Source organism: Anolis carolinensis, chromosome 3, assembly GCF_035594765.1.
Source record: "Anolis carolinensis isolate JA03-04 chromosome 3, rAnoCar3.1.pri, whole genome shotgun sequence".
Classification (NCBI taxonomy): Eukaryota; Metazoa; Chordata; class Lepidosauria; order Squamata; family Dactyloidae; genus Anolis; species Anolis carolinensis.
This window is the reverse complement of record NC_085843.1, coordinates 263,774,356-263,801,776: the sequence shown is the minus strand read 5'-3', so window position 1 is coordinate 263,801,776 and position 27,421 is coordinate 263,774,356. Positions and strand designations below refer to the sequence as shown.

At 39.4% G+C, this 27,421-nt stretch overlaps 1 protein-coding gene and 1 long non-coding RNA gene across 3 annotated transcripts in view; both read left to right on the top strand.

Moving 5' to 3' along the window:
• ppm1l (protein phosphatase, Mg2+/Mn2+ dependent 1L) overlaps nucleotides 1-27,421 on the top strand; it is a 233,233-nt gene that overhangs the window by 46,357 nt on the left and 159,455 nt on the right. The window lies entirely within an intron of this gene.
• LOC134298049 (uncharacterized) overlaps nucleotides 475-27,421 on the top strand; it is a 64,306-nt gene continuing 37,359 nt past the window's right edge. Inside the window, exon 1 of the long non-coding RNA XR_010005029.1 lies at nucleotides 475-27,421. This exon is cut by the window's right edge and continues 16,436 nt beyond it. This is a non-coding gene — a long non-coding RNA (uncharacterized LOC134298049).

Sequence of the window (27,421 nt, the reverse complement as noted above, 5' to 3'; positions counted from 1 at the left end):
ATAACTCAGTGCAGAGAGAGTGGGAGAAGAGAGTCATGGAGATAAATAGCAAAGATAATAGGCTTCTTGTTGAAGAAGAATCACTCAATGTGTTGTATCCAGAACAAAATAATAGAGTTGGTAGATCTAGATATGTGTATTAATGAAATAAAAATAAATCTCTTGTTTGCACTTGTGTGTCTTGTACCATTAATCTGTGTTGGGTAATGTTTCATGTATTTTAAATTTGTTTTAATGATTCCTTTGTAGGTTTAATTCTATTTTAATGCTTATTGGTATACAGTATACATTAATAGTAATATCAAAAATAAAATATAGTATCCTAACAATAATGCTAATTAGCACAACTTCTAGTTTTTAACACATTTTCTAAATTGTTGCTATTTTAATGGATATTCTCTGCTTTGGAGCATTTTTAGAGGGGAAAAGGTGACATACAGAATAAATAAATATAAGTAAAAGGTTAAGGGATTTCCCCTGATATTAAATCTAGTTGTGTCCAACTCTGTGGGTTGGTGCTTATCTCCATTTCTAAGATGAAGAGCCAGCATTGTCCATAGACACCTCCAAGGTCATGTGGCCGACATGACTGCATGGATCACCATTACCTTCCTGCCAGAGCAGTATCTATTGATCTACTCACATTTGCATGTATTCAAACTGCTAGGAAACCCAATAGGTTTCCTAAGGAGTCATAAGATCCTAGTATGGGAGAAAGCTGAACCCTAGGAACCACACAGTCAACAGGTGGCCATCAGGCTTTTGCTTTAAAGCAGGCATGGGCAAACTTGGACCTTCCCTCCTTCCCTACCGGCTGTTACAAATTGTGAGAGTTGAAGTCCAAAACACCTGGAGGGCTGAAGTTGGCCCATGCCTGCTTTCAAGCCTCCAGAGAAGGAGGCCCCACTGTCAACGAGAGAGAGAGAGAGAGAGAGAGAGAGAGAGAGAGAAGGAGAGAGAGAGAGATGGGGGAGGGAGGGGAAGAGGAGCTGGCAGTCCTGCAGAAGGCTTTTTCCAGCCCCTTTGCCGGCTTTCCTTCATGCATATAACAAATATTCACCTAAAAATCCCATGACATGAAATAGAAACGGAGGGCTGGAGCATTCTCTCCTGATGTTTCACCCATATCTATAGCAGGCATCCTCAGAGGTTGTGAGGTCTGTTGGAAACTAGGCAAGTGGAGTTTATATATCTGTGGAATGATGTCCAGGGAAGGAGAAAGAACTCTTTTCTGCTTGAGGCAAGTGTGAACGTTGCAATTGGCCAGCTTGATTAGCATTAAATAGTCTTGCAGCTCCAAAGCCTGGCTGCTTCCTGCCTGGGGGAATCCTTTGTTGGGGGGTGTTAGCTGTCCCTGATTGTTTTGTGTCTAGAATTCCTGTCTTCTGAGTGTTGTTCTTTATTTACTTTATTTATTTAGAGGTTTTTTAAAATACTGGTTGATTATTATTTCCAATAACCCCCACAATTCCTAATGTTGCCATTGGCCACCTTGATGAGCATTGAATAGCCTTGCAGAGGGCTCAGCTGGGAAGGGAAGGGAGGGGGCGGAGCAGGATGCATACAGATGCACCCCTCAGGTAGGGGGCAGGGAAAGTGGTGCCAAACTGCCTCGGAGCCTGCATGTAGATGCACCTGAGGGGCACCAGGCAGTGGGAGGGCGGCTGGATGGCAGGGGGAGGAGGGAAAGTGAGGCAGAGGTGGAGCGGGAGCCCCAGGAAGCTCCAGTTTTCCTGGAGGCCCTTGGTTACTGTTTAACCCCTCCCCCCTACTCACGTTTCAGCAGTAAATGGATCCGATGAGTCCAGGGCCCCGGTTCTCTTGGCCCGGCAGCCATTGAGTCCAGGGCTGCCCACTTCCCTCCAGGCAGAAGGCAAGGGGAAAGGGCCAGCGGTGCTTGCGGCCTTCCCTTCAAACAGGCCTCATTTGCAGCCCTGGCCTCGAGTAGGGGCCACGGGGGCGGGGCCGCATGGCACAGGGGCAGGCCAGGCTGCGTGGCCCCGCCCCTGCACGGCCCCGCCCCCAGCAGGAAGGCCTGGAAAGGAGGAAGAGGAAGTGGGGACTGGTGCCATCCTCCCAGGACCTCAATGGCACCCCCAGACGATGGCGCCACAGGCAAATGCCTCCCTTGCCTGGTGGGTGGACCAGCTCTGAATACAACCTTAAAATGTACTTTTAAATAACTGAAAGAGAGCAGTCCCAAACATTAAGCACTGTCTTATGTGCCCACTTGAAACTCAAAAATAGATGAAGCTAACTTGATTTCCTTTGGCAGAGAAATATGTCCAATCCTGGTAATCAGAATATATTGTGGACTATCTGTCTTCATTTTTAGAATGTATGCCACAAGCCAATTACAAAATGTGTACAAGTGCTGAACTTGTGTGTACCACAACACATAACACAATCCTTTGTGCTTGGAGGAGATAGCTGTTTGTTGTTCGCATACTGAGCAAAGCTCCATAGTGGGAAAGTATTGAAGGATATAGCATCAAACTGGATGTTACGGAAGATGTTTTTTTCCTCCCGCAGAGAGGCTTTCTCAGAGAAAGATGCTTCAACAATCAGATGTCCAAATCAAGCTTTTAATATCTAACCAAACAACAGAATATTTATTTATTTACTGTATTCATACCCCGCTCTTCTCACCTCGGTGAGGACTCAGAGCAGCCTACAGAAAGTCACAATTCGATGCCTCACAATAACACAAAACATATACATTAAAACCAAAAAGTTAAAAACATCTAAATCTTAAAACCAGTTATTAAAACCACACAATCGAAAAGCATAGTCCAGGAGCCATTCTAGTTGTAAATTGCACTATTTCGTATTCACTTATTGCTCTGAGAATTACTGTCCAAAGGTTTGGTCCCACATCCACATTTTTAATTTCTTTCTAAAGTTCAGGAGGAAGGGAGCTGATCTAATTTTGCTAGGGAGGGACTTCCACAGCTGAAGGGTCACCACTGAGAAGGCCCTGTCTCTCATCCTCACCAGTTGCTCCTGCAAAAGAGGTGGGATGAGAGCAGGGCCTCCGCAAACAATCTTAACCTCTGAGATGGTTCATAGAGGGAGATAGATGAAGAGTTCCTTGTTCTGTGACAAGGAGATGGAGGAGTACCTCTGCAAATACAGTTGGCCCTGCACACTTGAAAGATTGACCTTTGCAGCTTTATTTGCAGATTTGATTAAAATATTATCCCCAATAATCTTTTAGACCTCCAGTGTTATGTTATGGTCTATTTTTGACAGTAGATTGACTGTAGATCATGCTGGAGGACCTGGGGATTCCTAGGGAGGTGTTCTCTCAGGTGAAAAAAATAGCATTTTTATTTACATTTATTCCACTTTCACAGGGCTCCTGTGCCCCTAGCCCCAATGAATGTGGAGGCCTGTCTGTAACATGTTAAACATTCAACCTAGTTTCATCCATACATTATCTTGCTCCAGGTGTTCCATTAAAATCCTTTACCTTTGCAATGGTGTCCTGGTAGTTGCCCAAGATCTAAGCAGAGCTTGGACATGTCCTTTTTTCCATCTGGGAGATCCTGACAGTGGTAATTTAAAATGGGGGAGGGGCATATTTTCTGGCTTTAAATATGCTCAGGGTAATTTTTGAAGCTCAAAGATTATGAAAAACCAGGGGAACAAAAAAAAATAGTTGAAAGAAGTAACAGCTGTGTGGCACCTGGAGGAGAAGCATTAGGTGTTGTAAAATTTTATTGCACATCTCTTGTATGTTTCATTTCTGCATAGAAAAATCCATTACTTGTATATATTATTTCAAAATAGCAAAGCCTGTCATTTTGAGTTTTTTAAATGAAGCTTCTGTGGCTTTTGGTCCCACTTGATTATGTAGTAAAGGGTGAATTAGTGTGAGAAGTGCCAGTTGGTACTGTTTCTTTTCTTCAGTGGCATAATAGCCCTTTGGCTAAAACCTGACATATTTCTGGTTGATTAGACAACCTTCATTGGTCTAGTGTCTTGCTATAATTCTGCTTTGGCTGTTAATATTTTCTGACACTTACTGCTGTCACATAGTGCTGTTAAAAGGCTAATTATCTAATCACCTGTTGGCCTGAAGCAATAACACATCTTTTGAAGTTGTATTGTTATACTTCCACAGGGGATTTTATCTCGGCACACCTCTAAAAGGCTGTGGACGGGTTCATCCGCAGTGCCTGCTACCCATTTACTTTAGTAAAAGGGACATATCCTTACTGACATGGAAAAGCCAGTTTATTTAGTTCAGATAGGTCAGGCTCCCATAATAACATTGGATAAATAATAATCCATTTATCAATGTTTGTTTTCAAGTCATTTCTGCTGCATCCTGATCAGCAGGGGAATAGATCCCCATTGCTCACAGTGGCTGCTGTCCAGTCTTTGGAAGGAAACAATACTTAGCTGTTCAACACAGGCTCCTTCTACAGTGCCCTATATCCCAGGATCTGATCCCAGATTTAAACTGGATTATATGAGTCTCCACTGCCATCTAATCTGAGATCAGATCCTGGGATATAGGAGCAATGTGCAAGGGCACCCAGATAGTTACATAATTAAATAGCATATTGTAGAATTCTGGCTATCACATGTATTTTTTGTTGCATTAGGGCATTTTATAACAGTTGAGCAGAAGATAGATGTGAATCTCTGGTACATATCTCAAATGATTTTCAGAAGCTCAGAAAGAAGTCTAGACTTCTTTCTGAAGTAGCAGGAACATATTGGCAGCACTTATCCCGCCCCCTTCCATCCTGTATTTTGGGGAAATGAAGAAAGCAATCTGTTCTATTATTTTTGAAAAATAATAAATAAAAGGTTAAATTTAAAAAGCTGTACCTATTATATTGTCTGACCTAATGGCAAAGGGAGTTTGGAGCTGATTTACTTAGTACAGTGGACCCTCAGTATCCATTGAGATTTGGTACCAGAACCTCCCATAGATCCAAAATCCAAGGAGGCTCAGGTCCCATTATATGCAATAGCATAGTAAAATAGTGTGTTATACCCCAGCCACCTTTGGGTTTTGAACTTGATTCCAAAATGAACTTTGACCAGGATGAAGCTTATTCTGACTTTTTACCTAGTTTGCAGAGCTCCTTTCAATTACAGACCCCAGCTGTGGATAGCTCTGATGCTTCCTTAATTGGGAGAGATACTGAAAACATTACTCCCATGGTAGAACCAGATGTCCCGAGTTCCCCAGGGAATGTATCCTTTAACAGAAGGGAGTTTCTGCATTGCCAGAGATTAGAAAAACAAGGGCTTTGAAGGAGTCAATGTTTGGCATCTAGAGGGGATAATGGATAGGAGATTCTCTTGGGAGCCTTTGAGGAGTTTGGTTTCCCTTCGCTGTGATTAGATCTAAGTTCCATAAAAGTGTCCTACACTGTGAATAATTTGCGGTGTCAACATAACGATTTCCTGAGAACACTTCACCGACTCCAGTTCCCTGATTTCACCAAGCCAAGTCTCCTGTTCCTGGCGGCCAAGCCGAGCCGCGACTCCCAATTTAAACCGGAGTTAATTCACGTCCTTGCCTTGTTCCTGAATCCAGATTGCTTTTAGCTTTGTCTTGTTCCTGCCTTGATATCAAAGACTTCCTAGTGACTTTGGACCTTGTTATTCACTCTTGCTTTCCTGTTGTTTCTCCGCTCAAGAACTTCCCAACAGTTTTGAGCATGTTTCGGTTTCTGGACTTTGGACAATAATATTGGACATATCACTTCAACTCTTTGGACTAATTCATACCTCATCATAAAGGACTATTGCTCACTCATCTTTTCCACTTTTTCATTCCTGAATTTATAATTGTTTTAATAAAGGTATTATATGATTATTGGTCTCTGTTTGGTTTCCAGTGCTCACGCTGCCTTGAGGTGCAACATAATGTTTCTTATATAAAATGGCAAACAACTCAGAGAAATGCTGTACAGAACCTGAGGATCTCTGCAATGGATGGAAACTCCAGAAGGATATGCATTCGCATCATGTTTTGCTTTTTGGAGTTTTTTTGGATTGATTGAATCCTTGCATACAGAATATAGGACTTGCTGTTCTATAGCCGACTGCTTTTTTCAAGTAACCTTTCTAGTTTTTGTCCTGTGAGTTTCAATCACTACTTTTCTTGTCCATGTTTTGTAGAGATTGTGCTTCTATTTCATTCCGAGCAAAATGGCCTAATGTTCACAGTCTCAAAAGAGACAGAAGCGCTGGAAGAAGCACAGCTAGAGGATGGCAAGAAGATTTAGTGATATAGGCAACTTTCCTCCCTAAAACGTGAATAACAGATTTTGACAGAGCCTGCTCCAGAAGACCCTTATAGCTAATGATAGCTTCTGATAGTTGATGGCCATTGCCAGATCATTGCCAGATCAGTAAGTTCCATAATTTAACTACATATCCCAAAGTAGTTTTGGGGTAGCATCCTTTTGAGCTACTGGTGGAGCATAGATATCTGCTGGAGAATATGCATTAGCATTCAAGGATGAAGGGCGCTGTTTCTTTCCTGGGTATGCATGCACAGCTTGGATATGATCCAAGAAATCTTTTGTCATCAGTTCAGGGCTGGAGAACAGAGATTCATCCAGGAAACTCCAACTGTCATTCCATACCTGGGGCAAAGACACTGCACAAAGATAGTTCCCTGTGACCCTAACTTTAAAAGTAGTTAATACCGGCACAACTAGAGGTTATACCTTTGTAAACCACTGGCAGGATTATTGTTATTTCTTTGCTTGTTCAATAGTCTGTGTATTTTCATCAGAAAAGGTGAAATGGGTAGGAACTTCCAACTTATGTTTTCCTTATTGGGGTGAGTGGGCAGGTAATATAGAAAGATGAGGTTGTACATCCTATTAGGAAATTTCACGTCCTTCTGAAGGGCCTTGGACCCACCGTCCCAACTGGAAATATTAATGCAGTCCATTTGCTTGCATCAGTTGGAACAATATGTGGGGATATCTGAATACAATGTATGTTTATTGTTGTCTAAACTCAGCTTTGTTGAATTTCTGGCTTGAGCAATGCTCAAATGCAACCAGTCATTTGTGGAGAAATGAAATATTTTCTGAACGTTAAAAATAATAATACTGTCAGGGTTTTTAAAATATATATTATAAAGCTACAGGAATGAGAAGATATTGTTCTTCTCCCATTCTCTTGGCAGAAATACCCCATTGGATTCTGCCCATTGTTATGGGTTTAAGAACATGAGCTCTTCTCAGTACTCATATAAAATTATATAGACTGCATAACTGGTGAGATAATGACACAGTAATTTCACAAATGCTTTCCTTCTCCCTCATGGGCTTGTTTTTGCTTGAAAATCAATTAAGTGATAAAATATGCATCCCTTAAGTCACAAAACAGTTTGATGTTAATACCAGGTTTTCCTTTTTTCCATCTGCGATTACTGGTTTCTGTGTTACTCGTGATTGCTAGAAAACTAATCCTACCTTTCTGCATTATCTGTTTCATAATGGGGGCTTAAGCAGAATGTATAATTAAGCCAAGCTTTGTCCGTCTCTAGATAGCAATTTTAAATGTTGAAACAGGTTTGACTGAAAATGCTGTAATAGAAATACAATATAACACACATCTGCTCTTCTGGAAATTATTGCTTTGGACTGCATTCTATACGAACAAGTATCTGAAGAGAAAGCATATCTATCTGCACAATGTAGTCTGTAGTAAGTTTAGTGAAATAAAAAAGAAACATCTTTCCAATGCTATACTTGATGAATTGGTCCTAATCCAACTCTGGCACCATCACAATGCAAATGTGTGCCAAATTAACACAGTGTGGCTGGGCAACTGCATTTATTTTACTATCAAGATGAATATTTCCACATTCTGAAGAGAAAGACTTGAACATGTATCTTTGTCTTTTATTTGAATTTATGTCCATTTCTATGACTCAGATTCAGAGGAAACTTGTTTGCGGATCATGTTTTGCTAAGAGTGACTAGTGGGTGTGGCTCAATTGTAGAATACATGCTGATGGTTCCAGTTTCAGTTCCTAGGATCCCCACCAAAAACATCATCATATAGCAAGTATTGCAGATAACATCTGCTCAGACCCTGGAAAGTCATTGTCTTGTCTTGTCAAAGCAGATATTTTCCGTCTGTTAAAAATTGGAAAGCATATCTGTAATGTGGCACAGTATTTACAATTCTTGGGAGGACAGTATTATGAAATGCCAATCTCAAAGGCTTACATTATGCCAGTATTCTGCGACAAAATTTGACATTAGGAGAATAAAGTATCCCATCTGCTTAAATGTAACTTAAAGGGATTCAAAGACATTTTAAAATGTGAAGCAGCAGTTTATTAGAACACAGAGAGTTGCTGTTTCAAAACTATGATTATGGATTAGAAAGGTCAGTTTTAGGACAGAAATTCCCAGAATTCTTCAGCTGCCACAACCAGTAACTTTCCAAGCCTTTGGAAGGACACAAAAATTCTTCAAGCGTCATGATGTCACATAGAGAGAGGATTTGACCATTCTTAGGCCCTGCTTAGTTACAAAACTATGATAGATGAGACTGTCTATCTCCAAGTTCAGGGAGTCATACAAAATAAAACCCAACCCAGTCCTAAACATATTCCAAGATTTCTCATTCCTTTGTCGACTTTCTTGCACCCTTTTCATGACTTTCTGCTTCCAGTCTTGATTTATTTCTTCACTGCCAGAGTAATTACATTGTGCCTAATTAGATTTACAGTATTGCTTTATCACTTAAGCCATGCAAATGGGCAACACAAATTTGAAAGGGGAAAATGTAGTTGAATACGTATGTCACTTTGCAGTGCTGAATGGGTTACATTACTTTTCGAAATCCCTTCTTTCCTGCCTGAATCCCTTCTGCTTTCTACTTGCCTCCCTTGTACCAATGGCTCCATTGATTTTAATGCGCAGGAAACCCTTGGAGGGGAGAAATAGGAATGTAAGCCCCTGACAATGTTTTATCACTCCATGGGTTTCTCATTAGATCACCCCTACAGTATAATCAGCTATAAATAGAGATCTGCTAATTTGATGAAGAGGCTGTAGGTCTGCAGATAATTGAACAAATACATCACTGTTCCCCAAAGTATGCATACCCTCCTTCTCCTTTTGAAACTCTAGAGACAAGACTTGTGGGGAGAAGATGAAAAAAGAGAACCCAGCTCAACAATGATGGATTTTGTGTACAGCCCAGAAAACTGAGGAGGGGAGGGGGATTAAATCAACCCATTTAGCAAGATCTCCATTGCAAAAGGCAATTGTTCCATTCAGGGTTCTCTTCTTATTGATGTTCTTTTTGTAGAATGGCAGTGCCCGTTTGGTAGACTTTTTTGTAAAGGGCAACCAATTATTCTTGTTTTGTGCAGTGGCGTTCTGTTAAGAGTAACAAAATCCAATTCTCAGCCTAGATTTTAATTGTGTAAGAATAGATGACTTGTTCCATTCCTCTTATTCGTGCACGCATATGCAGAGAGAGCTATACCACAGTCCTGCAGACCTTTGGTCCTGGGTTTTGCTATTTGTTTTTGCACCACATCCAGGGATGCTGAGAACCATGGATTTATTTCATTTATAGCAGTGGTTCTCAACCAGGGTCCCCAGATGTTTTTAGTCTAAAACATCTGGGGACCCCAGGTTGAGAACCACTGATTTATAGTCTTCTTCATCCAACATGTCTTTTGTCAGTAGAGCCATAAAACCTGAAATCACTTTAGGTCCTGGTCACACTGCACCATTGTAACACTTAATTGTCATGGCTGCAACCTGCAGAATCCTTGGATGTTCATTTTTGGGAGCAATTTAGAGTGATTTTGCTAGAGAGCTCTGGTGCCTCACCAGACTACAAATCCTAGGATTATATCTGAATTCTTCTCCCTTTAGAAATCCCCCTCCCTAATTTTATAGCTCCCAACAGGCACAAATCATGACATTTTAGGCCACAGAAAACTAAATGCACATTTTCAGGATGAGGACTACTTGGTTTAGTATTTTTAATTGGTTTAGTTTAGTTCAATGCAAACGACCTTGGGATTATTGTTGATGATAAATTAAAAATGGTCCAGCAATGATGGTGCCGCAAAGAAATTGCCCCTGCCTCTCCACTGCTACTAATAACTGTATACTATGAAGGTTTAGAAGCTGTCTTATAAGGAAGGCATTTGAATTCCTCCCAGTGAGCCAGTGGAAGAAACAATTGTGCTCAAAAGGCTGGCAAGCCCTGAGTGGGATTCCAGAGCTGGAGACTTTGTGCCTTTAAAGAAAATGTATCCGCAGTGATATCCGTTTCCATGTTCTTTGTGATTAAAGTGCTCTTGGTGAGCGTGCCACACTTCCAATCAGCTACAATTTGAAACATTGCAGCCACAGCTGAACATCTCTTGAAAGGCATGACCATGGAAAGCTGAGCAGAGAGAGGACTGCAGAGAATGATTAAACTGAACAGGAGGAAGGGCTACCAGATAGCCCTTATTTATTGCAGTTAATTTATATATCATGTTAGAGAGAGATCCATGCTTCCCAGAGTTTACATTTAAAGCCTTCTCACCTAACTTATAGATACACTTCCACTTGTTCACTGTTCTTGGAATATCTTTTCTGGGGGATATTAATCCTTGTATTCTGACACATGAAGTTGAATTTAGTTGCGCTCCTATGGTGATTATGTCTGATAAGGCTGTGTTTTACTAGCAGTGCTCAAAGGCTTCTTGGGTTTGAATGTTTCACCAAATAAATGGCTGTTGCTTTCACTTGGACAAATGGGAATGCAATTATCTGTTGGCTTACATTTCTCGGAATGTTGTGATATATAGCTTTTTAAAAGGGCCAAAGTACATACAGAAATGAATATTTTAGGTTAAAGTTAATATTTCAAGATGTATCTGTTATGAAATGTGCTTTTAAAAGTCACATGGCTTTTAAAATACCTCTCAAATTAGTACAGAAATTGGATGGAATGCAATGCTACACAGGTAAAAGGGACCTGGTGAAAATAATGTATCATTCTGTCCTGATGATTCTGTTGCCCACAGGGCCTTTTGTGCACTTCTCTCTGTGATACGCAACAGACGTTGATACGCAACATTATCAAGATGTAAGCATAACAATTTGGCCACATCATGAAAAGACAGGAAAGCTTGGAAGGAGCCCCCGGTGGCGTAGTGGATTAAAGCCTTGTAACTTGAAGGTTGGGTTGCTGAACTGAAGGCTTCCAGGTTCAAATCCCACCCAAGGAGAGCGCGGATGAGCTCCCTCTATCAGCTCCAGCTCCATGCGGAGACATGAGAGAAGCCCCCACAAGGATGGTAAAAACATCATAACAACAACCAAAACCCCTGGACAATGTCCTCGCAGACGGCCAATTCTCTCACACCAGAAGCGACTTGCAGTTTCTCAAGTCGCTCCTGAAACGGAAAAAAAAGGAAATCTTGGAAAAGATCATGATGCTGGGGAAAAAGGAAGGAAAAAGGAAGAGGGGCTGACCAAGGGCAAGATGGATGGATGGTATCCTTGAAGTGACTAGCTTGACCCTGAAGGAACGGGAGGCAGCGAAGGCCGACAAGAAGCTCTGGCGTAGTCTGGTCCACGAGGTCACAAAGAGTTGGAAACAACTGAATGAATAAGCAGCAGCAAGCATAAAAAATGTAACATACATTAATGCAAACTAGTGAGAAGATAGGATAGCACCTCATCATCCATTTTCAGGTACTTCCGGCATGTTAAAAAGCATATATCAATGTGCCATTGAAATTGTAAAAAAAAAAGTGAAAACTGATTAAAGAAAAAATAATTATTGGATATTTTTTGGGTGGGGGGGGGGAATTCAAGTGGCATCTAGACATTTCAAAATGTCTTCGTTTACTTATGCAAAGAATACCTGACCTGTGTGTACCATTAGCTTTGAATAACCAGTTTCTTAGAACATGTTGGAATCATTTTATAGCAATCTATTGTCTCTTCTTTCCATGTTATTTTTACATCTGGTACCAAATTTTCTGTCGAGTAATGCTAAGGAACACATCGATTTCTTTAAAGGAGGTATACCTATATATAGGAATCTCTAAACAGTCATATGGAGTCAGGAATGAACAGGATTCAGGTTAACAAACTGAAGCTGTGAATGTTGCTAACATGTTGGTACTCATATTTGTTGACCTTCCTAACCAAATAGAGTATGCAACCAGTGCTGAGTTTCATTCTTCCTTGAAGAATATGTTTGCAGCTTGAGGATGCTCCTGGATCCCAGTATGGCTTATAGATTCTTAAGTGGCATCTGCAGCTTGAAGCACCTTTGCACCACTTCACTTGATTTGCCAGCTGGCCTCCCTTTTAGAAAATATTCTTTTCAATGCAGCGAGTTATCCATGCTTTAGTAATTTCAGGATATGGTTGCTATTTCAGAATAGCAACTTCATATGTATGAAGATAGTCTTCTTCCTCCTTGACCCATTTAAATCCCTTCTGGGATTTTCTTGGCTTCAGCTACAGCATCAAAGAAGAAACGCTGAATTTGCTCCTTTGCCCCTACCTGTGTCTTCACTACTATCCAGGTCTCTTCTTTGCTCAGTGTCTCCTATTTGAGGCAGGTTGATAAGAGAGCACCTTTATCAAGCAGTGGGGTTGAGAAAAATCAAATGGAGGTGAGAAACTGACACCTTCTTCCCCATCTTGGTTTGCACCATCACGTACAGGTGGACATAGCTCTGCATGTCCCCTATCCCTAGCTTCTTTCCCAGCAAGAGATTGTCTCTAGATGACATTTATATGCACTCCCTTCCCTTCCTTTGCTTCCCCCACTCAAAAGTTGCCCATATGGAAACATGGAGATGTGGAGTGAAATTCATGATTGGTAGGTTATTGTATAACTTGAAGAGATGTTGTTCTGCCCTTCTTGTTTTACCATCTTTCTGATAAATTGATATTCTTGTATTATCTCCTATTGGCAAGGATGGAGAGGGGAATTGATTTGTTATCGTATTTTCTGACTCTCTTGTTTTCTTTCCCGCCTGCCTCCTTGTCCTTCTCTTTCTTTGATTGATTGCCAGCCTGCTTCAATTCTTCATAAAAAGCAGCCAGACAATCTTTAGAGTAAAATTTCTACTTAAAAATCATTAGGTTTATATTCTAAGGGGGAAAAAATCTGAAATTAGGTGTCTCTGAGAATAGCGTGTTGGCAGCCACTCCTGACTTAAAATGCTGCTCCCTGCCTGGATTGATATAAACAATCCCTGCTTTGTGTTCAGACATCAAGCTTAACACCAAATGTGAGAACAGAAGTTGCCTTGAGCTGACTTAAGTGCAGTAAACAAGTTTTCCAAAGAATAACGATTCACTCGGAGCTTCCGGGAGTAGTTTCTGTGTGAGAGGGGCCTTGTGTGCACACTTTTTAAAGGCAGAACAAAATGAGGTTTTCTGTTGCTTGTGTTGTTTTAGTAGCCCCTTGGATATGGTACAAGCACATTACATTTGCTGTGAAAAGAGCAGAAATCTACTTTCAGCGTTTTCGTCTGTTGTTTTTCCTCCAGAATGCAAGAAAATATCTTGGGAGACCTGAATGTTTGCTTGCCAACTTGATAACAGCTTGGTGCTTTTTTCCTTCTCTTTCTTTTTTCCTTTTTCTTTCTTTTGTCGCCTTTGTCATGCATAAAATGTGAATGCTGGATTCAGAATATAATAGAACTTAATGAGAATACAAATTTGAAGGCTTTGTGGTTGAAAAGACTAATATACACCTTTTGCAAACGTGGCTTCAGTCTTTGGCATGTATGGTTCAAGAGAATTTTGTTTGTCCTGGTGTTTGCATTGTTTAGAGATTGTTCTCTTCCTGGAACATTCAGCACAGACAATATTGGGCACTTGAAGGAAGTGCAAATTGAAAATAAATCACATGAAAGATAAGAGATGAAATTGAATAAGCTCTTATCTAAAGCTAACATAATGAATGCCTGTTATATCTTTAGTACTAACCTTCATAAAATTTACCTACATAAGACACTAGTGAGTTTGGACTTTTTTTTAACCTATTAAGTTTTTAAGAGAACACTAAACATATTGGATACAAAAGGCCATCCAGTGCTGTAGAGTATGGAAGGACAAAATCAGGCACTCTGAATTTTATTGAGCTGTGGTTCTCATCAGCCAGCATAACCAAAAGAGAGGGTTGCCGAGCAATGAAATCTAGTGAAGCCTGGATAACTAAACATTGACTAACCTACTCCTGCTATAGAAGTATTGTAGTCAACAGGGTCAATGTTAGGTCACGGGATCATGAAACCATGGAATTGGGGTCCACCTCCCAGCTGTGTAGGAATCTACAACTGAAATATTCCAAAAAGGTGGCCATACAACCTGGGGTTAAACATCTCCAGAGAAGAGGAGTCTACCACTCTCTGAGGAGCTCTGCTCTTACCATTAGGCAGTTCTACCTAATATTTAGGTGGAACTTTTTCTCATGTAATTTAGAACGACTGGTTTGTGCAGTTGTATCTGGAACAACAGAAAACAAGTACGTTCCATCTTCTTCATGACATTCCTTCAAATATTTTTAAATGGCTGTTGTATCACCTATTAACTTCATCTTCAGGGTAAACATTGTCTCTTAACTTTTTACTGTCTTGGTTGGCCTTCTCTGGATAAGTTCCAATTTGTTCCATATCCTTCTTGAACTGTGGTACCCAGAATGGGACACAATATTCCAGGTGAAGTCAGCCACAGCAGGATAGAAGGGTAAGAAAAAAATGTTTTTGTTATTTAATTTGTATCCTATACTGTTGTTACAGCCTAGAATTGCATTGGCTTTTTTGGCTAGAGCATCACAAAGTTGACTCATATTTAGGTTGGAGTCTATTGAGATCCTGAAATCCTTTCTGCATGTTGTCCTGTAAAACCAGATGTTATCCATTCCATTTGGTGATTACAGTAAGTTTCCCATATCTGCAGGGCCAATATCAGTGGTTTCATTTGTCCATGTCTGACAAAATATGTCATCTTTAGGTCTTCCAGATCTTCCAATATGTCTCGATTTTATTCTTTGTGCAGAAGTCCTTGATTCTGCACAATGAGTCAGTATTGTAGCCGCAAAAAAAAGCCAATGCAACTCTAGGTTTGATATTATCTGCAGTTTTGCATAACCACACAATTTATGGGGACATAGTCCCCATGGATACAGGGGTTGCACTGGATACAAATCTTTCTCTCTTCTACATGGATGTGTATGTATTCGTAACCCACATTTCCCTAAGTGGATAAATTCAAGGCTTCCAAAAATCTTGAACTGTAAGCATACTAATATTGTCTTCATTTCAAGCATATTTTTGCATGAATTTTGAATATGCTGGATAAAAGCCATATAATATATTAATGATCCCATATGGAGATTATTCCATCATATTTTCTTTCCCTGAGGAACAACTGCCCATGTAGCGTGGACTTTTAAAAATGCAGTTGGAACAGCTGTTGTGGATTTCAGGTTCGGTAAAGAGCAGCAATTGAAAGCCAGAGTTATTGCTATCTTTTGGCTTCTTTCTTTATCATCATCTTTGTCTCATCTCAAAAGGTGTTTCATTAAGATTATTTCAGGTAACTGCTATTTGATTATTTTATATTTCACAGCAGTGGAGAGGAATTAAAAACAACTGTCATATAATTTTTAGAGCTCTTGCTTGTAGATGCATTTTTAAATTTTCATTTCCGAAGAAGAATCCAGGTTTTGCATATTAGAAAGAAAACTCACCACCATAATATAGGTTATCCCTCCCTTTGAAGTCTATACTTTCTTCACGAATATTTTCCTTATGATTTAATTATTGCTAGAAGGAATATTGCTGAGCCTTTCTCTTGTGGTATATTGCAGTCTCTGAGAATGAGGGATTACAAGGAGAAGAAAATATTTCAGGGTAGTAATACATGTTCTCTGTTCATTATGACTATTGTAAGTGTTTCTGTTCATTACTCCTTGAGCAATATCAAAAGTTAATACAGGTTGAGACTCCTTTATCTGGAATTCTGAAATCCAATATACTCTAAAATGGGAAATTGTCCAGCATGGGTGGCTGAGATAGTAACCCCTTTGGATTCTGGTGGTTCAGTTTACATTATCTTTGTTTCATGCACAAAAGCTTTAAAATATTGTTTCAAACTACCCTCAGGGCATGTATATAAGGTATACAAATATAGATTAATTTCATGTATAGACTGGGTCCCATCTTTAAGATATCTCATTTTGTATGAATATGCAAAGACGTGTATTCCAATATCCAAAAAAAATCTGGTCTCAAGACTTTTGGATGGAGGATACTTCACCTGTACTTCTCAAAACGCTGCAGAACTTCCTACACCCCTTGAATCCCTATGAATTTTATTGAAAGGTTTTGCTCTTATCATCTCTGCTAGAGTTGGCTCATATTTAATACAGATCTCTCTCTGCATCTGAAATCTTTAAATTGCTTTATGCTCCTTTATGAATACATAAACTGAAAGAATGGATAAAAACTCACTGTAAACAATTCCATAATGCATATGTAAAGATTTGCTAAGGCAAGCAGAGGAAAGTTTAGCCTTATCTTGCCTTCATCCACCTTTGTCCATTTCCAGCCTGGTACAGTGTAAATCACTCTTTCTTTTTTGAAACATGCCCATACACACAAACACACACATATCTCCTTTCTAGTATATTTAAAAATACCCTTCTTGTTCTGTGACTTCAAGGCATTTCCAGTTTGTGATGACTCTGAGGCAACCCTCTTGCAGGATTTTCTCAACAAGATTTCTTCAAAGGGGGATTGCTTTTGCTTTCCTCTGAGGCTGAGAGAATGTGACTTGCCCAGTGTCACCTGGAAAGTTTCCATGGTCAAGTGGGAATTCAAATCCTGGTGTCCTAGTTCAGCATTTAGATCACTACACTCAGCCAACTATTTTTGTCATATAGAAACAACTCAGTAGATAAAGACTACTGCATAGTGGAGAAAGTGAAATATAAAGCAAAGCCAAAGTCTAGTCAGTGCTCCATATTTGCTGGTTTGATGTCAATGGACTCAATTATTTGCAAGTTTGCTAGTGACCCACACTTTCCAAGTGGCACTTCCTTTGGGTTCCTCAGGCCATAGATAAAGAATAAAGATTGAGTTAAGCACCTCCAAACCTTGACTTGGTCTGTATTCCTATTTTACAAAGCTTGAGGAAGCACATGCAAAGTAGTCAGGTATTGCTGCCACCAGTTCCTTCCAAATCATTGGCAGATGACTTGAAAGCGTGCACACACACTGCATCTATGTGAGCCTCCATGTACTTCATCTCCAAGTAGTCTAATCAGCACAGCTGGAATGAGGAATGCTGGAAGTTGGCGTCTGGATTCCTAATTTTTTTTTAACAAAACTAAAAGTTATTTTATACAATGCTGTTTCAGTTGAGCCAGACAGAAACTTTCCTTTTTGGATCCTTCCTTTCACTTAGTAGAATTTTGTACAACTGGAATGTGTTATGCTTGTATATTTCTGCACGCAACAGGAATAAAAGGGACATTCCCCTCCCTACCTGGAAATAATTATGTTTGGATTTACCCAGCAACGTTCCAAAATTGTGTATGAATCTGCAGTTGTAGACAATGATTTCAGGCAAGGAACAGAGATTCTTCCAGGAATATTACTACTGTTTCCAGAGAATAAACATGTAGGACTCTTGTGGTCCAAATCCCCAGCGGCCTGAACAGAAATAGATGGATTTAAACTAATTAGGCCTAGTTGTTTATCTGTAGCAAGATGCAAAGTATTTCAGCTTATGCTATTGTTGTATATTAATAACCCAGCCAATTCAGAAGGTAGGTACCTTAAATTTGGGTATAATTGGCAAGATGCCAGTGGAAGTCTATAAGAACTTTGGGTGGATGGATGTATATGACAAATAGGAAAATGGCTGTTTTCTTAGCTGCCAATCGAATGTATTCTGATTCATTCAGTTGTGAATTAAAGGGCATGCTTGATTCATAGCAGAGCAATTTTAAGTCCTGTTCAGTTTAGTGAAAAAGGTTCAAAAATAGGTTTAACTTTACATTGATTGATTGATTCGATTTAGTACTGGTCATTGACTGTAATAAAGATTGATAGGTTGATATCCTACTTTCCCGCAATATGTGGTCCAAGGTGACTCAGAGCATACATTAAAGCGAAGCACACACACAAAATTTGCAATGAAAACTTTTTTTAAAATACATGAAATAAAAAACGCTATTAAAATTGCTATTTAAAAACAGTTTAAAATACGTAACACAGCAGTGAGAGTAAAAGGGCAGCATCCCCCATTAACCGATATTTCTGCAACAGTCAATTTACGGCCAGATGCCTATCTTTGCCTTTTTCTTTAGAGGCAAAAGGGAGAAAGGTGGAGTATCCTGCTTGAAAGAAGATGCTTAAAAAAACCCAACAATCTGCAAATTTATTCCACCTTGTTTTTCTGATGAGATACCTCAATTGCTTTATTGTTCTCTAATGATCTAAATACAAAAATGATTGCATATTTATTTGGAAATACGTAATTTAGAATCACTATAGTGTTGAGGCTTAATTCCAAGTTTTGTTTGGATCCTGATTTAGGTGTACTTAGAGTAGATCGACTTCACTCCTGACAAACCCCATTGAGCCCAGATTTGGGGGAAAAGTGTGATATAAATAAATATAATGATAAATAATAATATGATGATGCTAGTGAAAGCAGTAATGGATAAATACTTTCCATCGGTTTTTTATGGAGCCGCAGTTGCGCAATAGGTTAAACCCTTGTGCCGGCTACACTGCCGACCTAAAGGTTGAGTTGCTGACCTGAATCGGCGAGATGGGGTGAGCACCCGTCTGTCAGCTCTAGCTTGTAAGGACACGAGAGAAGCCGCCCTGCAGGATGGTAACACATCCAGGCGTCCCCTGGGCAGCGTCTCCGTAGACGGCCAGTTCTCTCACACCAGAAGTAACTTGCAGTATGTTCTCAAGTAGCTTCTGACACAATAAAAAATTGGTTTCTTAACTAGCATACAGTACGAAACACATACCCATGGGGGATAAAGTCCCAGAATTCAAATGGATATGTGAAACTCCAGATAAAAGTAAAACCTATTGAATGAAGGACTTCCACCCCAACTCCTACCATTCGTCATACTGGCAAACTGAGAAAATTTTATTGGATGTGGATTTTGTTGGATGTTGGATGTGGATACATTTTGGTGGATGTGGATAAACGAAACCACAGATATTGGTTCCTTAAATAAGGGCTTATGCTGTATTTGAAAACTTGAATATAAAACTAAAAATGGTCCTCCTCAGTGGGGATGCTTCTAGCATATGCACTCCTGATTTAAAAGGAAATAAAGATAATACTTAACAAATCCGTGCTTTCTGTAAAAATAGGATTCCTCTGAGGTCACCATGTAGTTCATCCAAAGTACCGACTAATGTCTGGGCAGAGAAGGAATTCATTTTATTGTCTTGACATATTGCCTCGGGGCATTGCGAGGATTGGTCATTATGTTTGCAAAACAACTTCAACTTGAAGGGACTGGAAATTTAATGGTTTATAAACATAGGCTATAAAGAAAAATGTAATCTAAAGGGGGGGAAATCCTGCTTCACAATCACTAGCGTTTCTTAAAGCAAACATTCTAAGCTGCTGTCTAGTTGAGATGAAGTACTTGGATTAAATTTGTTTAGACTGATTGATTGCAGTAGGATTTTTAAAATTAGTCTCGTTCTTTTTTCTGAACTGAAGATTGGAAAGAAGGAAAGAGAAAGAAAGATCACAGTAGATTATTTTACTAACCAGTGATACAACTCTGTATAGAAAAACAGGTTACATATTTACCCAAGTCTAATGCACCATCGAATCTAATGTACACCTCAATTTTCAAAACCCTGAAACCAAAAAAAAAAAAAAAAAGCATTTGCTGGCGAATGTAATGTGTATCAACAAAAAGTGCACTCTTTGTAATTTGGCCAAAAAAGGTGTGCATTACAGTGCTTACATGCTTATAATTGTTTATTTTAAGAATTCTGGCAATAAAGGTGAGCATTAGATTTGAGTAAATATAGTAATTTGTTCCTAAGATAGCAAAGCCTGCTCTGTTCTATTGCTTGGATTTATCTGCCCCTTTCCTTCCTTTGTTAGAACGCTCTGCTCAGTAACTATTCCCAACTAAGACCAAATTGTACAGTCATTAATCCAGATCCACAGCTTCAACCATCCATGATTTGCAATTATTTTAAAAATGTAAAAGGCCAACCTTGATTTTTTCTTTTATGTAAGAGATACCATTGTATATAATGGGACCTGAGCATTCACGGATTTTGGTATCCATTGAGTTCTTGGAAGCAAATCCTGACAGATACTAAGGGCCCACCATAATTTGAAAACCCGATGTAGCTTGCTTGCTTTTTCTGTCCCTCTTTTCCCAGTTCTGCTGTACGTTTGCATGAAGGGAGATTAAAAGTATGCATGAAGGGGGAGTGTCTTGTTTCCATTATCAGTACAGCACACAGGCAATTTTAAATGCTTTATAAATGATATTGGTAATAATAATGCCACTGTCCTCCAATCATGGAAAAGGTTGGTATGATGCCTTTGGGAGCAGCTTCAGATCCCAGAATGAGTGCTGCCGGGGCACAATGATTGCATATACTTCTTCTTCACAGCCTTAACAAGCAGAGAGCAGCAGCAGGTGGTTCTGATGTGATAACACTGCAACGGCATTTCCCTGGGCTGCAAATATTTTCATTCTGGAGGGAAATCACTGCAGTAGCTAGCATTAAATGTAGCATGTATATTAACTAAACATATAAGATCTACAGGATTAGTCACTGCTTTTCCAAGTTAGGAAAAGAAATGCTATCTCTTCCATCATAGATGCAAGAAAACCACCAATATCAATACCTGTTTGATGCTACCCAAGTGATCATGTGTTTGCTCTTGCAGACCACAGAGATATCTTACAAAGATAAAGCAATTCTTGATGGAAAGGGGATTTATAATTTAAGATGAAATTCTGTACACACTGACCTGGAAGTAAGTCTCATTGAGGATTACATTTGAGTAAAGAAGTCCTATGATTCTATCATGCCTGCTCCATTAAGTCCAGTTCAATTACAGCTGTGCTTTGAAATGAGAAATGCCTTAGTTATTGATAATAAGCAATGTATGATTACAAACACTTTATGGAAAAGAAATTATGTACAGGCAGTCCCCAAGTTACGAACAACATAGGTTCTGTAGGTTTGTTCCTAAGTTGAATTTGTTTGTATGTTGGAACAGGTATATTTTAAAGTGTAACTCCAGCCATATATATACACATACACAAACATTTTGGATAGAATACTGGTGGCGCAGGACTGTTGACCGAAAGGTCGGCAGTTCGAATCCAGGGAGCGGGGTGAGCTCCAGCTTCCCATACAGAGACACAAGAGAAGCCTCTCACAGGATGGTAAAACATCCGGGCGTCCTCTGGGCAACATCCTTGCAGACAGCCAATTTTCTCACACCAGAAGCGACTTACAGTTTCTCAAGTCACTCCTGACATGGGAAAAAAGGGAAGGGTTAACACCCATGTGGTGCTTGTTTTGCTGTCTGTACGTCTGTTCAAAAGATTTTATTTCACTTTCCGTCCCTGTGATAATTGGATTATGAAAAACTTGGCATTGTGGAAACAAGGATTGATGATAAAGCTTCAGTGGAGACACTGTTTACTCTTTCAAGAGTGAATTTCCCTTATGAGAGGTAGATGATGATGATGATGATGATGATGATGATGATGATGATGGTGATGGTTAGTTTATACTACGCTTTATCTCCCCTGAAGGGGACTCAAAACATAAAACATGAAAGCATTTGCATAACCATTTAAAATATACAAATATAAAGGCATTAAAGCAGGATTAAACATAAACAGTGTTTCTCTCACTTCCTATTGTCTCACCTCCGTTTGTAACTATAAGTCACATGTAAGTTGTTTGTAACTTGGGGACTGTCTGCACATGACTCTCTGATATTGATATGTAAGGAATGACTGTAATGAGGCAGCTTTCATGTTTGGGTGGATGAATTCAGAAGATTAAAATCAGATCATACAAAATGGAATCAGATCAAACTAAACTGTCAAAGAATTTGTAAAGTATGGGGGATAATTTTTTTTTAACCTATTCTTTATTTGTGAGTATTACTGAAGCATCGGCACATCTACACAAGATTGATCACAAGGTCTTTTTTTTTCTTTATTTCCAAAAGCACAATTGTAACCAGTCCTGCTTTTAATTTACCTCTGTTGATGAGCTTCATTTTCAGTTTTTCTCTAACAAATTGGATGGTAGATTGTGGCATGATTGTGGCTTTCAGGAACTTCGGAATGAACAAAGCAGAAATAACGTTTTAAGTCTGTCGTTATCTCATGATGATGAGATGCTAAATTATGGATACATTCTCCCTCTCCCTTTCTTTCTAATGCATCTGTTTCCTAAATGTCCAACAATCTTTTTAATCTTTCACAAGATGATCCTTAAATGTCTGCTAATGGCCAAAATATTGAGCACTGAAGAGGCTACAAAGCCTTCCAGCTCTACTGGCCTGGTTAACCTTTTCCATAGTGATGCAGAAATAATTAATGGGAATGTATTCATGCTTGAATCTCACATCCAAAATTAGGCACATAAACAATTATAATTTCTATGATGCATAACTAGCTTTCTCTGCCACATTTCACTGGGCAGTGAAATGTGAATCTGCCTCTCCCTTTTAAATACCTACCGATATATACCTGGTTCAGTGACAGCTGGTTGTCATACTCTGTGCTTACTCCACCCCACTCCAACCTTGTCAGCTTCTGTATGAGTAATTGTTTGAAGCAAAATAAAATATGATATTTTATCCAGTGAGTTGCATATAAAGCTTTTTTAGTTGTGCTGTAGTGATATATTTTTGAAGCACATAAGCTCGGCATGTGGGCTCTTCATAGCCATGACTCCAGTGGCTGATAGCTGCCTACTTCCAAACATCTAATTAGGCATGGGCAAACTTTGGCCCTCCAGGTGTTTTGGATTTCAACTCCCACAATTCCTAACAACCTATCGGCTGTTAGGAATTGTGAGAATTGAAGTCCAAAACACCGGGAGGGTCAAAGTTTTCCCATGCCTAATCTAATCCGTTCTGGAACCTTCATCAGGAATTGGTCTTTTGTAAAGCGAATGGGTCCTCGTGGCTGCAAACCACGCCAAAATGTTTTATTTCAGAGGTAGAGATTTCTCACAACATTGTATTATTGTTTTTTAAAAAATCCATCCACTCTCCCCTACTTGATAGAGGCTAACAAGAGCAGCAATGCCCTGCTACGTTTAACCCAACACCGTAGGGGAGAAGTGGGCAATATGTGTCCCTCCAATTATTGTTGAACCGCAAATCCCATGAGCCTTAGGCAGCTAAACCAAAGGTAAAAAATAATGCAAGGTGAAATCCATATGATGTCAAGCCTTCATATTATGGCAACCTCACTCACACTATGCAATAAAGTCCTCGTATTTGCTTTGTGTTACAAATTGCGGGATGTTACATTGGCTGAACTAGTCAAATCACAAGGACTGGATTCAGCTGCTGTTGGTGCTATTCTGCAGATGTCTCCTTGAAGGTCCAGATGGCCTCCGGTTGTCTTTAAACCTTTTTAGGGAGAATCTGGTGCTCAATAGCAAGGAATCCTACATTTCGTCCCTGGCACCAGATCCTGTCTGATCTCAGAAGCTTAGCTGAGATAGGGACATCAACAGATAATAAATATACCACATACTGTAGGCTGTAATCCAAGGAGGGCAATGACAAGCCTCCTTTGAAGAAATCTTGCCAAGAAAACCCAGTGATAGGGGTCTCATTAATCAGAGCTTTTTTTCCATGTCAGAAGCAACTTGAGAACATAGGCCAGATTTCTTCAAAGGAGGCTTGCAGAATTGACTGTCTACAGAGACGTTGCCCAGGGGACGCCCAGATGTGTTACCATCCTGCTGGGAGGCTTCTCTCATGTCCCATAAATCAGAGCTGACCTGAGAGGATATTAACAATAAGAAAGCAAAATGAGGCTGCATGTGACCCTTTAAGGCTGTTTTGAAGTCACCAACAGAATGCTCATTCTCTTGCAAAAAGAAGAAAAAGCTAATTATCTTCAGAAACCTTTAGAATAGTAATTTAATATATCCCAACCCTCCTCCCAATTTACCATTAAAAAGTGCCAACATTTCAAAAAAGAGAATTAGGCATTTTGCAGAGCTGGCCTGATGCCTCCTGACCCCAAGGGCCCCAGAGCAGAAGACTGATCCCTCCATTGTGACCCGTTCGTGGTTTAAAGAAACAAGCACTTCAGTCTCTGGGCAGCAGTTGCCCTTCCAAGTAGACAGACATAGATTAAAAAAAATACTTATACACTGTAGCTGTAAAAGCACAGGGAAGCTGTTAATGGGCCATTAAGTCTAGTGGATTTGTCTTCCATACTTTGTGCAACTTGTTTATTTGCCATTTGGTGCATTCATGCAAGGAAGCAACCTCCACCTGTATTTTTTTCATGAACCTTTCCTCAGTGAGCCATTGCTTTCAAGGAGCATTAACTGGCTGTCAATAAGGAGTTCTAGTAAACTGCATGAAGGATAACTGGAGATGGAAGACTCTAGTAAAGCATATTGCAGTGATTTCACTTGACTGAAGTCAAGAAATCTACACTGCCATATAATGCCGTTTGAAACTGCATTATATAGTTGGTGTAAAAGGTAAAGGTAAAGCATTTCCCCTGACATTAAGTCTAGTTGTGTCTGACTCTGGGGGTTGGTGCTCATCTCCATTTCTAAACTGAAGAGCCTCTTCATCTTGGAAAATTTGTTTTAATATAATATTAGCTATTATGTATTGAAAAAGCTTTTGCATTGTGCAGCTAAACATCACCAACAACAACAAAAATCTCTGTCCTTGAAATAAATGTGACCAATTTGAAGACACATGTGAATACAGTTAGTAGTGAATGAATGTTAAAACATTTATATATACGTAATGGAAAATTTAGTGAGCTGAAGATGTTTTCAAACACATCTACTTATGTGGACTAAAAAAAATCTTTGCTTTCTCTCTAAATTTAATGCTCCATATTGGCTGAAGATTAAGTAGTGCAGAACGGAGGAGGTTTCTAGCAGCTTTTAATTTCCATCTCCGTGGGGCATGTATTTCTCTGTAAATTATAAACCTTAAAGAGGATATCTAAAGCCTTAACCCTGTCCTTTAAATTTCAGACTAAAACCCAAAGCAGATTTGACCACCCACCTATTGATGGGTTTTACCTTTTTTATTTATTTTATATTCTGATTGAACATCTCTCTCTCCCTCCAAAATTCTTGGTTTTTCTTATAGTTCATGCCTCCCTCCTTATTTGAAGTCCTGAATCTGAGCTATACTATTTTATTCTATGCTGATCTGGGTTAAATAAATAAATGCTGCCAACCTCAATGTGATTAAGGCTCAGCTTTTTAACAGCTTACTGTATAATGATTTCACTGGACCCAGTGCAACTGCTCCAGGACAAGAGTGATTTAAAGGCTTTATTGTGCCAGGTCAAGAAACTGAGCACACCAAAGTCAGGAAATTCTTAACCACTAAATGCATATTGTGGTCATGTTTTAATTATATATATTAATCACAAAATCCCCCATGGAGCAGCAAAGAGAACCAGACAGAAAAGTGCTATGTGGATGAATTGCATATTCCTTTGGCTATAGAGTTAGATCCAAATCTAATCATGTTTAAGAACCCATTTAAAGGAATGGGAATTAAGTTAGTCTTGATTGAGTTTCAATGAGCTTCCCTTAAGCAGAGTCATCCCCCACTTTTCAATGGCACCTGTCCCAACCAACTGAATTACTAGTATATCAAGAACCTGTATATTTGATGCATGGTCCACTCTTTTAGCATATATTAAAATAAAACCAAAATAAAATTCAACTGATTTAAAATACATCTGAATTAAAAAATAAAACTAGATTAAAATGAAGCTGCATTAAAGTGAAAACACAACATTGGGTTCCATATTTTACCAATTTCCATTTTTTGACAGTACTTTGGTTCCTAACTTGTCCAATAAGCAGGGGATCTTTGCCATGCTTGATCTTGGTCAAAAGGCCAAGAAGCAATGGCTAAGTATGGATGAATGAAATCTATAGTGCTGTATTTTGAGTCATCTTCCATGTTACATTTTTGTTGTATGCCTAAAACAGGAGTGGGCAATTGCACCAGGAATGGAGACCAAGTTTTGTGCTTTCCCACATTGCATTAAATAAATATAAAATTCAGCATGCCTCCCCTTATCCAGGAATTGGATATCTAGGGTTTCCTTTCCCCACGCTCCAAAAATATTCGTCCCAAAAAGGATTGGTAAGCTTCTCTAGGTCTTCTAGTGCAGAGCTTCTCAAACATTTCCACTCATGACCAGTTTTGGCCTAAGCTGAAGCATCTTCTGCAGAGCCCAGTGTAAATGCTACACAACACATTTGTGCAAATGTCTAAAACAGCCACTAGGTGATGTTCTGAAACCTTTTACTGTTGCAATTTTTTCATGATCCCAACCTTGAGCTAAAAGGCCCCCATTTGTGTTTGGGACCCACAGTTTAAGAGGCAGTGCTGTAGCATGATTCTATGACATACTTCTGGCACACATACCTGTATGCACATTGCAATGGCACACTTGTTTGGCTGAAAATACAGGTACTGCAGTGTACTTTCAGTGGTAAATAGATGTTGTGTGACACATTAATATGCAAACCACCAGTACTTCAAGTGCTAGAAAACCCTCATCCCCCCCCCCCCCAACACACACACCATGGAATGCTCTCCCCTTGGAAACCTGACCAGTGCCAATGCTGGCCCTTTTTAGGCACCAAGTGAAAACATGACTATTTACCAACGCTTTTGAAGCCTAACTTTTAAACTTCAAAATATTTACATGCATGGTTTTATATGTTCATAACTTTTTTGACCTATTTTAAACTTGTCACTGTGTGTTAATATGTTTTTCCTCTATTGTTTACATTGATTTAAATTGATTTAAACTGTTCATAAATTCTAACCTTCACGTCACCTTGAGATCTTGCCAAATAGAGTGGGATGTAGATATATAACTACATATCTAAACAACACTTCTCAGTACTCAGAAGCAGGGTGTGCATGTGTTACAGCAGTTATCCATCCTGGATGAATCGGGGCTGGTATTTCTTTAGAAAAACCTCGTAGCAGGCTTTGCAACCCTATAATCCCAGCCTTATGCTTACAGTCCTGACCCTGAACTCCCTCCTTTTAGATCTACAGAAAAGATGTGCATTCCACCTTCAGCTGACACATCAAGTAACAAAAGCATGGACATAAAAATAGCCTTT